Source organism: Patiria miniata, unplaced genomic scaffold, assembly GCF_015706575.1.
Source record: "Patiria miniata isolate m_02_andy unplaced genomic scaffold, ASM1570657v1 HiC_scaffold_14, whole genome shotgun sequence".
Classification (NCBI taxonomy): Eukaryota; Metazoa; Echinodermata; class Asteroidea; order Valvatida; family Asterinidae; genus Patiria; species Patiria miniata.
Genome location: NW_024037052.1, coordinates 132,667 through 146,691, shown reverse-complemented (window position 1 = coordinate 146,691; position 14,025 = coordinate 132,667).

Below are 14,025 nucleotides of genomic sequence, written 5' to 3'. Positions count from 1 at the left end.
AATCTATGGGTGAGATGTTTAAGAGACTGGGTCATGAAGAGACAGCCACATGCCTGAGGCTTAATGGCTTGTTACACCAGCGTGGAATTGACCACATCATGAGTCCGAGGTGTCGATATTGCCTGCCGGTGCTGAAGGTCTAAGGTAGGTTGGGTGACTTTGTTGCGCGTGTCTGCTGAAGACTGAACTGACGGGGTTGCTGCCGGTGCGGTTCTTTCTGGGGAGGGGCATTAATTGTGGCGTTGATTTCCAGGGTCTGTGTACAGGCAAATGCAAAGAAAATTATTGTTAAAAAGATTACTCTTTTTTCCAAAAATTTCATATTGCAATTCTCAGGCAATTTGGGCATGTTTCCAAGTGCATAAACAAAACCCTGGAAATGTACATGTACATGCATTTTAATAGCATTCAGGTAAAATGCAACAACATTTTCCACATGAAAACCTCTGTATTACAAAAATACATGACCAATGCACAAACACAAAAACACGTATTCAAGAAGCAATTAGGAAGAAAACTACATTACTGCCATAGAGCTACACTGAATTACTAGAGTGCTGACCGATGTACAAAGTGATGGCTGATGGGCGCATCCATGTTTGTGCACAAACCTATGGAAAACTCAAACTTTTGTACGGCTATTTGTATCTGCGTTTGTATTCCATCAGGTGTGCCTATCAAAGCCGATACACTCCAAACTGAAATGCACAGTAAATTGAGTGTTTCATTTGCTCTGCGAAAATGTGTGCGCATATCTGCTGCAGCTGATTTTTGCCGTGACGTTTTTAACCGTCATAATGCGCTTAACTTGCTTGCGTACATGTATGTAGCACTTGCACGTTGCATTTAGAGTACACTTTCAAATGCAATCCATCTAATTTCATTATGTTCTACAAACACGAACGTGAATTCAAAATGGCTGTGAGCAAGATGGTATAAAGTATCTCCATCCAAGCTGGAGATATGATCCCAATTTCAGACCAAAGACCCAGGCAGGGGTAGCTTCCACCGCCGGTGACACAAGTTCACCTCCCCGTTACCCCCCCCCTTCCCTCCCCGATAGACGTCACACGGAAAAAAGGTTACAGTTACTAACAAAAACTTCGATGAAAACCGGCGTCTTCTCTCTTCGCAGCATTCAAAAGCTCCCTGTGGCAGAAAAAAGAGCAAGTATACATTGTAAATCAATATCCAAATTTTCTGACATCACGTCCTGTCATCAAACCTCCAATACATTTCCATTTTATCAACAAGTACTGTATGTCCAACTTGCCATCTCAAACTCCAAAGATATACCCCAAGGTCTACCTCCACGTTAAAATCCAGCAAGCCCATTCAAATGCAAGGAAGCGCATCAAAACAGAGACGTTTTGCAAGGAGAAACATTACTCATTTACCTGTGGGAGATGAATGCTGCACTTGGACGACCTTACTTCTGTGCCCTTCATCTTCAATCTGCACACACAGAAAAGAGAAAACTGGGAAGAAACAAAAAGTGTTAGTGAAATGTCAAAACTCTGCATCTTTGAACATTCAACGAAGACGAACGGAACTGAAACAAGGGGTGAACACAGTGGGCCCGGACAAATAGGGAGACGAAACAGACAGACATGAACAGAACGCAACAAAACAGCCGGCAACCCACCACACACACTTTCACAACGGTCGTCCTGGGGCTAAGACCTGCAAAGAGGACATATCTCCATCCCAAGCTGGAGATATGATCCCAATTTCAGACCAAAGACCCAGGCAGGGGTAGCTTCCACCGCCGGTGACACAAGTTTCACCTCCCCCTTACCCCCCCCCTTCCCTCCCCGATAGACGTCACACGGAAAAAAGGTTACAGTTACTTAACAAAAACTTCGATGAAAACCGGCGTCTTCTCTCTTCGCAGCATTCAAAAGCTCCCTGTGGCAGAAAAAAAGAGCAAGTATACATTGTAAATTCAATATCCAAATTTTCTGACATCACGTCCTGTCATCAAACCTCCAATACATTTCCATTTTATCAACAAGTACTGTATGTCCAACTTGCCATCTCAAACTCCAAAGATATACCCCAAGGTCTACCTCCACGTTAAAATCCAGCAAGCCCATTCAAATGCAAGGAAGCGCATCAAAACAGAGACGTTTGCAAGGAGAAACATTACTCATTTACCTGTGGGAGATGAATGCTGCACTTGGACGACCTTACTTCTGTGCCCTTCATCTTCAATCTGCACACACAGAAAAGAGAAAACTGGGAAGAAACAAAAAGTGTTAGTGAAATGTCAAAACTCTGCATCTTTGAACATTCAACGAAGACGAACGGAACTGAAACAAGGGGTGAACACAGTGGGCCCGGACAAATAGGGAGACGAAACAGACAGACATGAACAGAACGCAACAAAACAGCCGGCAACCCACCACACACACTTTCACAACGGTCGTCCTGGGGCTAAGACCTGCAAAGAGGACATATCTCCATCCCAAGCTGGAGATATGATCCCAATTTCAGACCAAAGACCCAGGCAGGGGTAGCTTCCACCGCCGGTGACACAAGTTTCACCTCCCCCTTACCCCCCCCCTTCCCTCCCCGATAGACGTCACACGGAAAAAAGGTTACAGTTACTTAACAAAAACTTCGATGAAAACCGGCGTCTTCTCTCTTCGCAGCATTCAAAAGCTCCCTGTGGCAGAAAAAAAGAGCAAGTATACATTGTAAATTCAATATCCCAATTTTCTGACATCACGTCCTGTCATCAAACCTCCAATACATTTCCATTTTATCAACAAGTACTGTATGTCCAACTTGCCATCTCAAACTCCAAAGATATACCCCAAGGTCTACCTCCACGTTAAAATCCAGCAAGCCCATTCAAATGCAAGGAAGCGCATCAAAACAGAGACGTTTTGCAAGGAGAAACATTACTCATTTACCTGTGGGAGATGAATGCTGCACTTGGACGACCTTACTTCTGTGCCCTTCATCTTCAATCTGCACACACAGAAAAGAGAAAACTGGGAAGAAACAAAAAGTGTTAGTGAAATGTCAAAACTCTGCATCTTTGAACATTCAACGAAGACGAACGGAACTGAAACAAGGGGTGAACACAGTGGGCCCGGACAAATAGGGAGACGAAACAGACAGACATGAACAGAACGCAACAAAACAGCCGGCAACCCACCACACACACTTTCACAACGGTCGTCCTGGGGCTAAGACCTGCAAAGAGGACATATCTCCATCCCAAGCTGGAGATATGATCCCAATTTCAGACCAAAGACCCAGGCAGGGGTAGCTTCCACCGCCGGTGACACAAGTTTCACCTCCCCCTTACCCCCCCCCTTCCCTCCCCGATAGACGTCACACGGAAAAAAGGTTACAGTTACTTAACAAAAACTTCGATGAAAACCGGCGTCTTCTCTCTTCGCAGCATTCAAAAGCTCCCTGTGGCAGAAAAAAAGAGCAAGTATACATTGTAAATTCAATATCCAAATTTTCTGACATCACGTCCTGTCATCAAACCTCCAATACATTTCCATTTTATCAACAAGTACTGTATGTCCAACTTGCCATCTCAAACTCCAAAGATATACCCCAAGGTCTACCTCCACGTTAAAATCCAGCAAGCCCATTCAAATGCAAGGAAGCGCATCAAAACAGAGACGTTTTGCAAGGAGAAACATTACTCATTTACCTGTGGGAGATGAATGCTGCACTTGGACGACCTTACTTCTGTGCCCTTCATCTTCAATCTGCACACACAGAAAAGAGAAAACTGGGAAGAAACAAAAAGTGTTAGTGAAATGTCAAAACTCTGCATCTTTGAACATTCAACGAAGACGAACGGAACTGAAACAAGGGGTGAACACAGTGGGCCCGGACAAATAGGGAGACGAAACAGACAGACATGAACAGAACGCAACAAAACAGCCGGCAACCCACCACACACACTTTCACAACGGTCGTCCTGGGGCTAAGACCTGCAAAGAGGACATATCTCCATCCCAAGCTGGAGATATGATCCCAATTTCAGACCAAAGACCCAGGCAGGGGTAGCTTCCACCGCCGGTGACACAAGTTTCACCTCCCCCTTACCCCCCCCCCTTCCCTCCCCGATAGACGTCACACGGAAAAAAGGTTACAGTTACTTAACAAAAACTTCGATGAAAACCGGCGTCTTCTCTCTTCGCAGCATTCAAAAGCTCCCTGTGGCAGAAAAAAAGAGCAAGTATACATTGTAAATTCAATATCCCAATTTTCTGACATCACGTCCTGTCATCAAACCTCCAATACATTTCCATTTTATCAACAAGTACTGTATGTCCAACTTGCCATCTCAAACTCCAAAGATATACCCCAAGGTCTACCTCCACGTTAAAATCCAGCAAGCCCATTCAAATGCAAGGAAGCGCATCAAAACAGAGACGTTTTGCAAGGAGAAACATTACTCATTTACCTGTGGGAGATGAATGCTGCACTTGGACGACCTTACTTCTGTGCCCTTCATCTTCAATCTGCACACACAGAAAAGAGAAAACTGGGAAGAAACAAAAAGTGTTAGTGAAATGTCAAAACTCTGCATCTTTGAACATTCAACGAAGACGAACGGAACTGAAACAAGGGGTGAACACAGTGGGCCCGGACAAATAGGGAGACGAAACAGACAGACATGAACAGAACGCAACAAAACAGCCGGCAACCCACCACACACACTTTCACAACGGTCGTCCTGGGGCTAAGACCTGCAAAGAGGACATATCTCCATCCCAAGCTGGAGATATGATCCCAATTTCAGACCAAAGACCCAGGCAGGGGTAGCTTCCACCGCCGGTGACACAAGTTTCACCTCCCCCTTACCCCCCCCCTTCCCTCCCCGATAGACGTCACACGGAAAAAAGGTTACAGTTACTTAACAAAAACTTCGATGAAAACCGGCGTCTTCTCTCTTCGCAGCATTCAAAAGCTCCCTGTGGCAGAAAAAAAGAGCAAGTATACATTGTAAATTCAATATCCAAATTTTCTGACATCACGTCCTGTCATCAAACCTCCAATACATTTCCATTTTATCAACAAGTACTGTATGTCCAACTTGCCATCTCAAACTCCAAAGATATACCCCAAGGTCTACCTCCACGTTAAAATCCAGCAAGCCCATTCAAATGCAAGGAAGCGCATCAAAACAGAGACGTTTTGCAAGGAGAAACATTACTCATTTACCTGTGGGAGATGAATGCTGCACTTGGACGACCTTACTTCTGTGCCCTTCATCTTCAATCTGCACACACAGAAAAGAGAAAACTGGGAAGAAACAAAAAGTGTTAGTGAAATGTCAAAACTCTGCATCTTTGAACATTCAACGAAGACGAACGGAACTGAAACAAGGGGTGAACACAGTGGGCCCGGACAAATAGGGAGACGAAACAGACAGACATGAACAGAACGCAACAAAACAGCCGGCAACCCACCACACACACTTTCACAACGGTCGTCCTGGGGCTAAGACCTGCAAAGAGGACATATCTCCATCCCAAGCTGGAGATATGATCCCAATTTCAGACCAAAGACCCAGGCAGGGGTAGCTTCCACCGCCGGTGACACAAGTTTCACCTCCCCCTTACCCCCCCCCCTTCCCTCCCCGATAGACGTCACACGGAAAAAAGGTTACAGTTACTTAACAAAAACTTCGATGAAAACCGGCGTCTTCTCTCTTCGCAGCATTCAAAAGCTCCCTGTGGCAGAAAAAAAGAGCAAGTATACATTGTAAATTCAATATCCAAATTTTCTGACATCACGTCCTGTCATCAAACCTCCAATACATTTCCATTTTATCAACAAGTACTGTATGTCCAACTTGCCATCTCAAACTCCAAAGATATACCCCAAGGTCTACCTCCACGTTAAAATCCAGCAAGCCCATTCAAATGCAAGGAAGCGCATCAAAACAGAGACGTTTTGCAAGGAGAAACATTACTCATTTACCTGTGGGAGATGAATGCTGCACTTGGACGACCTTACTTCTGTGCCCTTCATCTTCAATCTGCACACACAGAAAAGAGAAAACTGGGAAGAAACAAAAAGTGTTAGTGAAATGTCAAAACTCTGCATCTTTGAACATTCAACGAAGACGAACGGAACTGAAACAAGGGGTGAACACAGTGGGCCCGGACAAATAGGGAGACGAAACAGACAGACATGAACAGAACGCAACAAAACAGCCGGCAACCCACCACACACACTTTCACAACGGTCGTCCTGGGGCTAAGACCTGCAAAGAGGACATATCTCCATCCCAAGCTGGAGATATGATCCCAATTTCAGACCAAAGACCCAGGCAGGGGTAGCTTCCACCGCCGGTGACACAAGTTTCACCTCCCCCTTACCCCCCCCCCTTCCCTCCCCGATAGACGTCACACGGAAAAAAGGTTACAGTTACTTAACAAAAACTTCGATGAAAACCGGCGTCTTCTCTCTTCGCAGCATTCAAAAGCTCCCTGTGGCAGAAAAAAAGAGCAAGTATACATTGTAAATTCAATATCCAAATTTTCTGACATCACGTCCTGTCATCAAACCTCCAATACATTTCCATTTTATCAACAAGTACTGTATGTCCAACTTGCCATCTCAAACTCCAAAGATATACCCCAAGGTCTACCTCCACGTTAAAATCCAGCAAGCCCATTCAAATGCAAGGAAGCGCATCAAAACAGAGACGTTTTGCAAGGAGAAACATTACTCATTTACCTGTGGGAGATGAATGCTGCACTTGGACGACCTTACTTCTGTGCCCTTCATCTTCAATCTGCACACACAGAAAAGAGAAAACTGGGAAGAAACAAAAAGTGTTAGTGAAATGTCAAAACTCTGCATCTTTGAACATTCAACGAAGACGAACGGAACTGAAACAAGGGGTGAACACAGTGGGCCCGGACAAATAGGGAGACGAAACAGACAGACATGAACAGAACGCAACAAAACAGCCGGCAACCCACCACACACACTTTCACAACGGTCGTCCTGGGGCTAAGACCTGCAAAGAGGACATATCTCCATCCCAAGCTGGAGATATGATCCCAATTTCAGACCAAAGACCCAGGCAGGGGTAGCTTCCACCGCCGGTGACACAAGTTTCACCTCCCCCTTACCCCCCCCCCTTCCCTCCCCGATAGACGTCACACGGAAAAAAGGTTACAGTTACTTAACAAAAACTTCGATGAAAACCGGCGTCTTCTCTCTTCGCAGCATTCAAAAGCTCCCTGTGGCAGAAAAAAAGAGCAAGTATACATTGTAAATTCAATATCCAAATTTTCTGACATCACGTCCTGTCATCAAACCTCCAATACATTTCCATTTTATCAACAAGTACTGTATGTCCAACTTGCCATCTCAAACTCCAAAGATATACCCCAAGGTCTACCTCCACGTTAAAATCCAGCAAGCCCATTCAAATGCAAGGAAGCGCATCAAAACAGAGACGTTTTGCAAGGAGAAACATTACTCATTTACCTGTGGGAGATGAATGCTGCACTTGGACGACCTTACTTCTGTGCCCTTCATCTTCAATCTGCACACACAGAAAAGAGAAAACTGGGAAGAAACAAAAAGTGTTAGTGAAATGTCAAAACTCTGCATCTTTGAACATTCAACGAAGACGAACGGAACTGAAACAAGGGGTGAACACAGTGGGCCCGGACAAATAGGGAGACGAAACAGACAGACATGAACAGAACGCAACAAAACAGCCGGCAACCCACCACACACACTTTCACAACGGTCGTCCTGGGGCTAAGACCTGCAAAGAGGACATATCTCCATCCCAAGCTGGAGATATGATCCCAATTTCAGACCAAAGACCCAGGCAGGGGTAGCTTCCACCGCCGGTGACACAAGTTTCACCTCCCCCTTACCCCCCCCCTTCCCTCCCCGATAGACGTCACACGGAAAAAAGGTTACAGTTACTTAACAAAAACTTCGATGAAAACCGGCGTCTTCTCTCTTCGCAGCATTCAAAAGCTCCCTGTGGCAGAAAAAAAGAGCAAGTATACATTGTAAATTCAATATCCAAATTTTCTGACATCACGTCCTGTCATCAAACCTCCAATACATTTCCATTTTATCAACAAGTACTGTATGTCCAACTTGCCATCTCAAACTCCAAAGATATACCCCAAGGTCTACCTCCACGTTAAAATCCAGCAAGCCCATTCAAATGCAAGGAAGCGCATCAAAACAGAGACGTTTTGCAAGGAGAAACATTACTCATTTACCTGTGGGAGATGAATGCTGCACTTGGACGACCTTACTTCTGTGCCCTTCATCTTCAATCTGCACACACAGAAAAGAGAAAACTGGGAAGAAACAAAAAGTGTTAGTGAAATGTCAAAACTCTGCATCTTTGAACATTCAACGAAGACGAACGGAACTGAAACAAGGGGTGAACACAGTGGGCCCGGACAAATAGGGAGACGAAACAGACAGACATGAACAGAACGCAACAAAACAGCCGGCAACCCACCACACACACTTTCACAACGGTCGTCCTGGGGCTAAGACCTGCAAAGAGGACATATCTCCATCCCAAGCTGGAGATATGATCCCAATTTCAGACCAAAGACCCAGGCAGGGGTAGCTTCCACCGCCGGTGACACAAGTTTCACCTCCCCCTTACCCCCCCCCCTTCCCTCCCCGATAGACGTCACACGGAAAAAAGGTTACAGTTACTTAACAAAAACTTCGATGAAAACCGGCGTCTTCTCTCTTCGCAGCATTCAAAAGCTCCCTGTGGCAGAAAAAAAGAGCAAGTATACATTGTAAATTCAATATCCAAATTTTCTGACATCACGTCCTGTCATCAAACCTCCAATACATTTCCATTTTATCAACAAGTACTGTATGTCCAACTTGCCATCTCAAACTCCAAAGATATACCCCAAGGTCTACCTCCACGTTAAAATCCAGCAAGCCCATTCAAATGCAAGGAAGCGCATCAAAACAGAGACGTTTTGCAAGGAGAAACATTACTCATTTACCTGTGGGAGATGAATGCTGCACTTGGACGACCTTACTTCTGTGCCCTTCATCTTCAATCTGCACACACAGAAAAGAGAAAACTGGGAAGAAACAAAAAGTGTTAGTGAAATGTCAAAACTCTGCATCTTTGAACATTCAACGAAGACGAACGGAACTGAAACAAGGGGTGAACACAGTGGGCCCGGACAAATAGGGAGACGAAACAGACAGACATGAACAGAACGCAACAAAACAGCCGGCAACCCACCACACACACTTTCACAACGGTCGTCCTGGGGCTAAGACCTGCAAAGAGGACATATCTCCATCCCAAGCTGGAGATATGATCCCAATTTCAGACCAAAGACCCAGGCAGGGGTAGCTTCCACCGCCGGTGACACAAGTTTCACCTCCCCCTTACCCCCCCTTCCCTCCCCGATAGACGTCACACGGAAAAAAGGTTACAGTTACTTAACAAAAACTTCGATGAAAACCGGCGTCTTCTCTCTTCGCAGCATTCAAAAGCTCCCTGTGGCAGAAAAAAAGAGCAAGTATACATTGTAAATTCAATATCCAAATTTTCTGACATCACGTCCTGTCATCAAACCTCCAATACATTTCCATTTTATCAACAAGTACTGTATGTCCAACTTGCCATCTCAAACTCCAAAGATATACCCCAAGGGGTACCTCCACGTTAAAATCCAGCAAGCCCATTCAAATGCAAGGAAGCGCATCAAAACAGAGACGTTTTGCAAGGAGAAACATTACTCATTTACCTGTGGGAGATGAATGCTGCACTTGGACGACCTTACTTCTGTGCCCTTCATCTTCAATCTGCACACACAGAAAAGAGAAAACTGGGAAGAAACAAAAAGTGTTAGTGAAATGTCAAAACTCTGCATCTTTGAACATTCAACGAAGACGAACGGAACTGAAACAAGGGGTGAACACAGTGGGCCCGGACAAATAGGGAGACGAAACAGACAGACATGAACAGAACGCAACAAAACAGCCGGCAACCCACCACACACACTTTCACAACGGTCGTCCTGGGGCTAAGACCTGCAAAGAGGACATATCTCCATCCCAAGCTGGAGATATGATCCCAATTTCAGACCAAAGACCCAGGCAGGGGTAGCTTCCACCGCCGGTGACACAAGTTTCACCTCCCCCTTACCCCCCCCCCTTCCCTCCCCGATAGATGTCACACGGAAAAAAGGTTACAGTTACTTAACAAAAACTTCGATGAAAACCGGCGTCTTCTCTCTTCGCAGCATTCAAAAGCTCCCTGTGGCAGAAAAAAAGAGCAAGTATACATTGTAAATTCAATATCCAAATTTTCTGACATCACGTCCTGTCATCAAACCTCCAATACATTTCCATTTTATCAACAAGTACTGTATGTCCAACTTGCCATCTCAAACTCCAAAGATATACCCCAAGGTCTACCTCCACGTTAAAATCCAGCAAGCCCATTCAAATGCAAGGAAGCGCATCAAAACAGAGACGTTTTGCAAGGAGAAACATTACTCATTTACCTGTGGGAGATGAATGCTGCACTTGGACGACCTTACTTCTGTGCCCTTCATCTTCAATCTGCACACACAGAAAAATGAAAACAGGGAAGAAACAAAAAGTGTTAGTGAAATGTCAAAACTCTGCATCTTTGAACATTCAACGAAGACGAACGGAACTGAAACAAGGGGTGAACACAATTTTCAGGCCAATTTTGCACACTTTTTAGCTGACACAATTCTCCAAATATTTCATGAGGCAGTGGCAAGATCACCAGCCAAGTTTGAAGTCTAAATATTTTTTTAAAATTCCTCAACATTTTGCACCTGCAAGTAAAGCCAATTCACTTTAATTGAAGCCTTAGACTATAGACTGGTACATGTCCAAGGTTTTCCAAAGATTGGCCTTTCAGAAGTCTGGTGGCATGACTATAGATAATTCTTTTGGCACAGTTGATTAATGCAGTTTTAAATGGGTGTCCCAAAGTTGTGAACTAGCATATTGCATGCCTTTCAAACCTAGACCTGTTCGGAACATTTTTGAACAATTGGGTTTGCTAATACTTTTGGTCATGGAGGTAAAAGGCCACCTGTTCTTGAATGTTTGTGCCCAAAACTAGCCCCACAAATAGGCGCACATTGTGCAGACCATTAAGCTTCCATAGACCTCATGCAGTGATAGCCTAATTACGCGCACTTCTCAAAATCATTACAAATACTGATGAGAACCGTCTCCAAGATGTTTGAGACACACATCAAATTAAAGCTTGTTTTATCATCTTTCATTTTCCTTGCAAATTTTTTTTTGGGGTGGGGGGGGGGGGTGGGGTATCCAATGTATCCAATTTCGAGAAAATTCCATCCAAAGATGATCAGCCCTAAAAGCAGGCCTGAAGCCCATCGCCATTTTGAAAATGGACGCCTACGCTCCATTGCAAAACAGTGCCATTTTAGGGCCTAATTTCATCCACATTCCACATTTATACGAGCTCACAGTTCTCTGCGTGGCTTTTATCGTTCTTTTTTACAAATCCTTAAGTTCACGGCCCTAAAAATGCTCTAATACCGGAGAATTTGAGGGCATGCAAATCGTGATTTGGCCGGCGTATGCAATTTTGGGCCTATTTACTGATCTGCACCAATGGTTCAATAAACTTCCTCACAATACGGAAGTCCAGTAATTTTGAGCCACTTTTTTATGGGGATGTCCCAAACATGAAGGCCTAAACAGAATTTCGGTAATACTTATCTTGAAGGACACGCGAATTTTTAAGAGTTCTATTCAAAACTGACTTTTGCAGATGACTGTCCAGCACCAAAGTGACTTTTGCAGGCTGAAGCAGTCTTTTTTCTTCAGATAAATTCATGTTAGTTGTAATTTTGAAAGCACGTTCAAAGAAAATGTGACTTTCCTACCGTTTTTCGCAGTTCGCCATCTTGTTTTTTAAAAATATATTTCCTGTTTGTCATCGTCGTCTTTAACCTCTCATAAATCAAAGCCCTGCCCCCCGTTCTTCAAAATTAAACCTGCTGATATTCAAGAAGGTATCATTGCCAACTGTTCGTTTGTGTCAAGAAATATCAGAATGTCACTTTTGAGTGTCATTTATTCAGTTGTTTTGGCGAGTCTTTTAACCTTATGTAGCAACGGGGTCCTAAAGGTAAGGATTACCAGAATTTCTGCTCACAGCTGCATGGATTCTCCTCCAGTGCAGTTCAAAAGTATTTTTTTTTATATATTAAATTGATGTTACATGTATTTGGTTTACAATGTCCAAATCAGAAAGACAGGATCCAGACGCCACTTCTGAATTGTGTAAAATGTCTATGGAGCTAGAGTCAAGTGCATTTTCAAAGTATTTTTCAACAAAATAAACTGGAAATGTTTTTCAGCCCCAGATTCATGCCTTTTAAACATTTTTGCAATGACATGTATTTTAACTGCGTTTAGGAAATTCTGAGTGATGCTCGTTGAAAAACTTGTTAAATTTAATAATAAACATGTGTAGAGCAAAGATTTCATACTCAGATCCAAGATGGCGTTTCCCGCGTTTGGAGTTCGTGTCCCAAACCAACCCCCCCCCCCGAAAAAATATTAACACACACACACACACACACACACACACACACACACACCCACCCAATCACCCCCAAGCGCACTCACACACAACAAACCGAAAATATCAAAGCACACACAGGTAGGCATACATGCCAAATACTCACCAGCAGGAATACATCTTGAACACTGATTCTGTTACGAAAAAAATACTTAAAACCTCCGTATATATCCTACACAGACAGGGGCTGCATATTTCAACGAAAAAAACAACAGCACCCGATTCTTCCGCGCACGCGTCTACGGGGAGGAAATAGTCGATCGTTGCTTATTCATAGAATCACCTGTGTGTAGTCACCCGTTTACACCACAGGCCTATTTTCTGCTGCCCGAACAAAACGCACTTAATTTGATTCATAAAAGAAAAACCAAGACGCGGCTGGCAGCATTTAATGGAATGTGACTTTACATCTGCGAATTTAGATCTCGATAACTCGGACAAAGTGTAGACTATAATAAGTTATGCATGGGCGAATTACAGAAGGGCATTCTGATGCATAACGAGGGCCATGACGCAGTTGGATCCATGGAAGATTTCTATAATGCTCATTAATTCCTGGTATCGGGAGAAGTAAAATGATCATATTAGGCCAAAAAAAAAAAAATCGGTCTCTGGTCAGACCAAAGTTCCTGAATTGACGCGGCCACGCGGATTTTTTTTTTTTTTTTTTTTCTTCTTCAAGCTCGGATTGTACAGACAAGGTAGGTACTATTTTGCTTTTTTGGTGTCCTCAAGTACATTGGTGTCCTCCATAATTTGCCTTGGTGCTTTCGATCATTTGCCTTGGTGCAATTTCCCATTCCTTGGTGCTCTTTGGTAAAAAAAAATGAGGAGGTGCGGAAATAGAGGGCGCTGTTGGAGCTACCGCGGAACATTTTGGAAAAAAAAAGATCGACGCGCATGATTAAAATCGACGCGCGCGCTGACCAGAGACCGACTTATTTTTTTTTTTGGCCTTATCACCGGTTCAACATTCGGTGTTAAGGATACTGAGCAAAGGCGAAACAGAAAATAATTGGAGCAATACTCTACCCTACAGCCGCGCAAAGCTTTGGTCAATTTATTATTACCAGGATCAGGAGAGGGGTTCATCGGGTCCAGTGCGCACCCCCCCCCCCCCAACACATACACACCCAATGTCTGCTGGGCACCCATACGTGTTTGGATTTTGGGAGCTTTCTTTTATCTTTTACTTTCACCGAATGCCCAAAATGCACAGAATATAATCCAGGTTTTGGGAGGGGCGAGGGACAAACCAACATTTCTAACAACTTTGGCCTGTTTTTTTTTGTTTTTATAGTTCAGGGTTAACATGATAAAATGTGGTTGAGATTATTTCTTCAAAAATAGCAACTGTGTGTTACTGGCGCTTTCGTTTCCTTAATTAGGCCTAAGTAAGA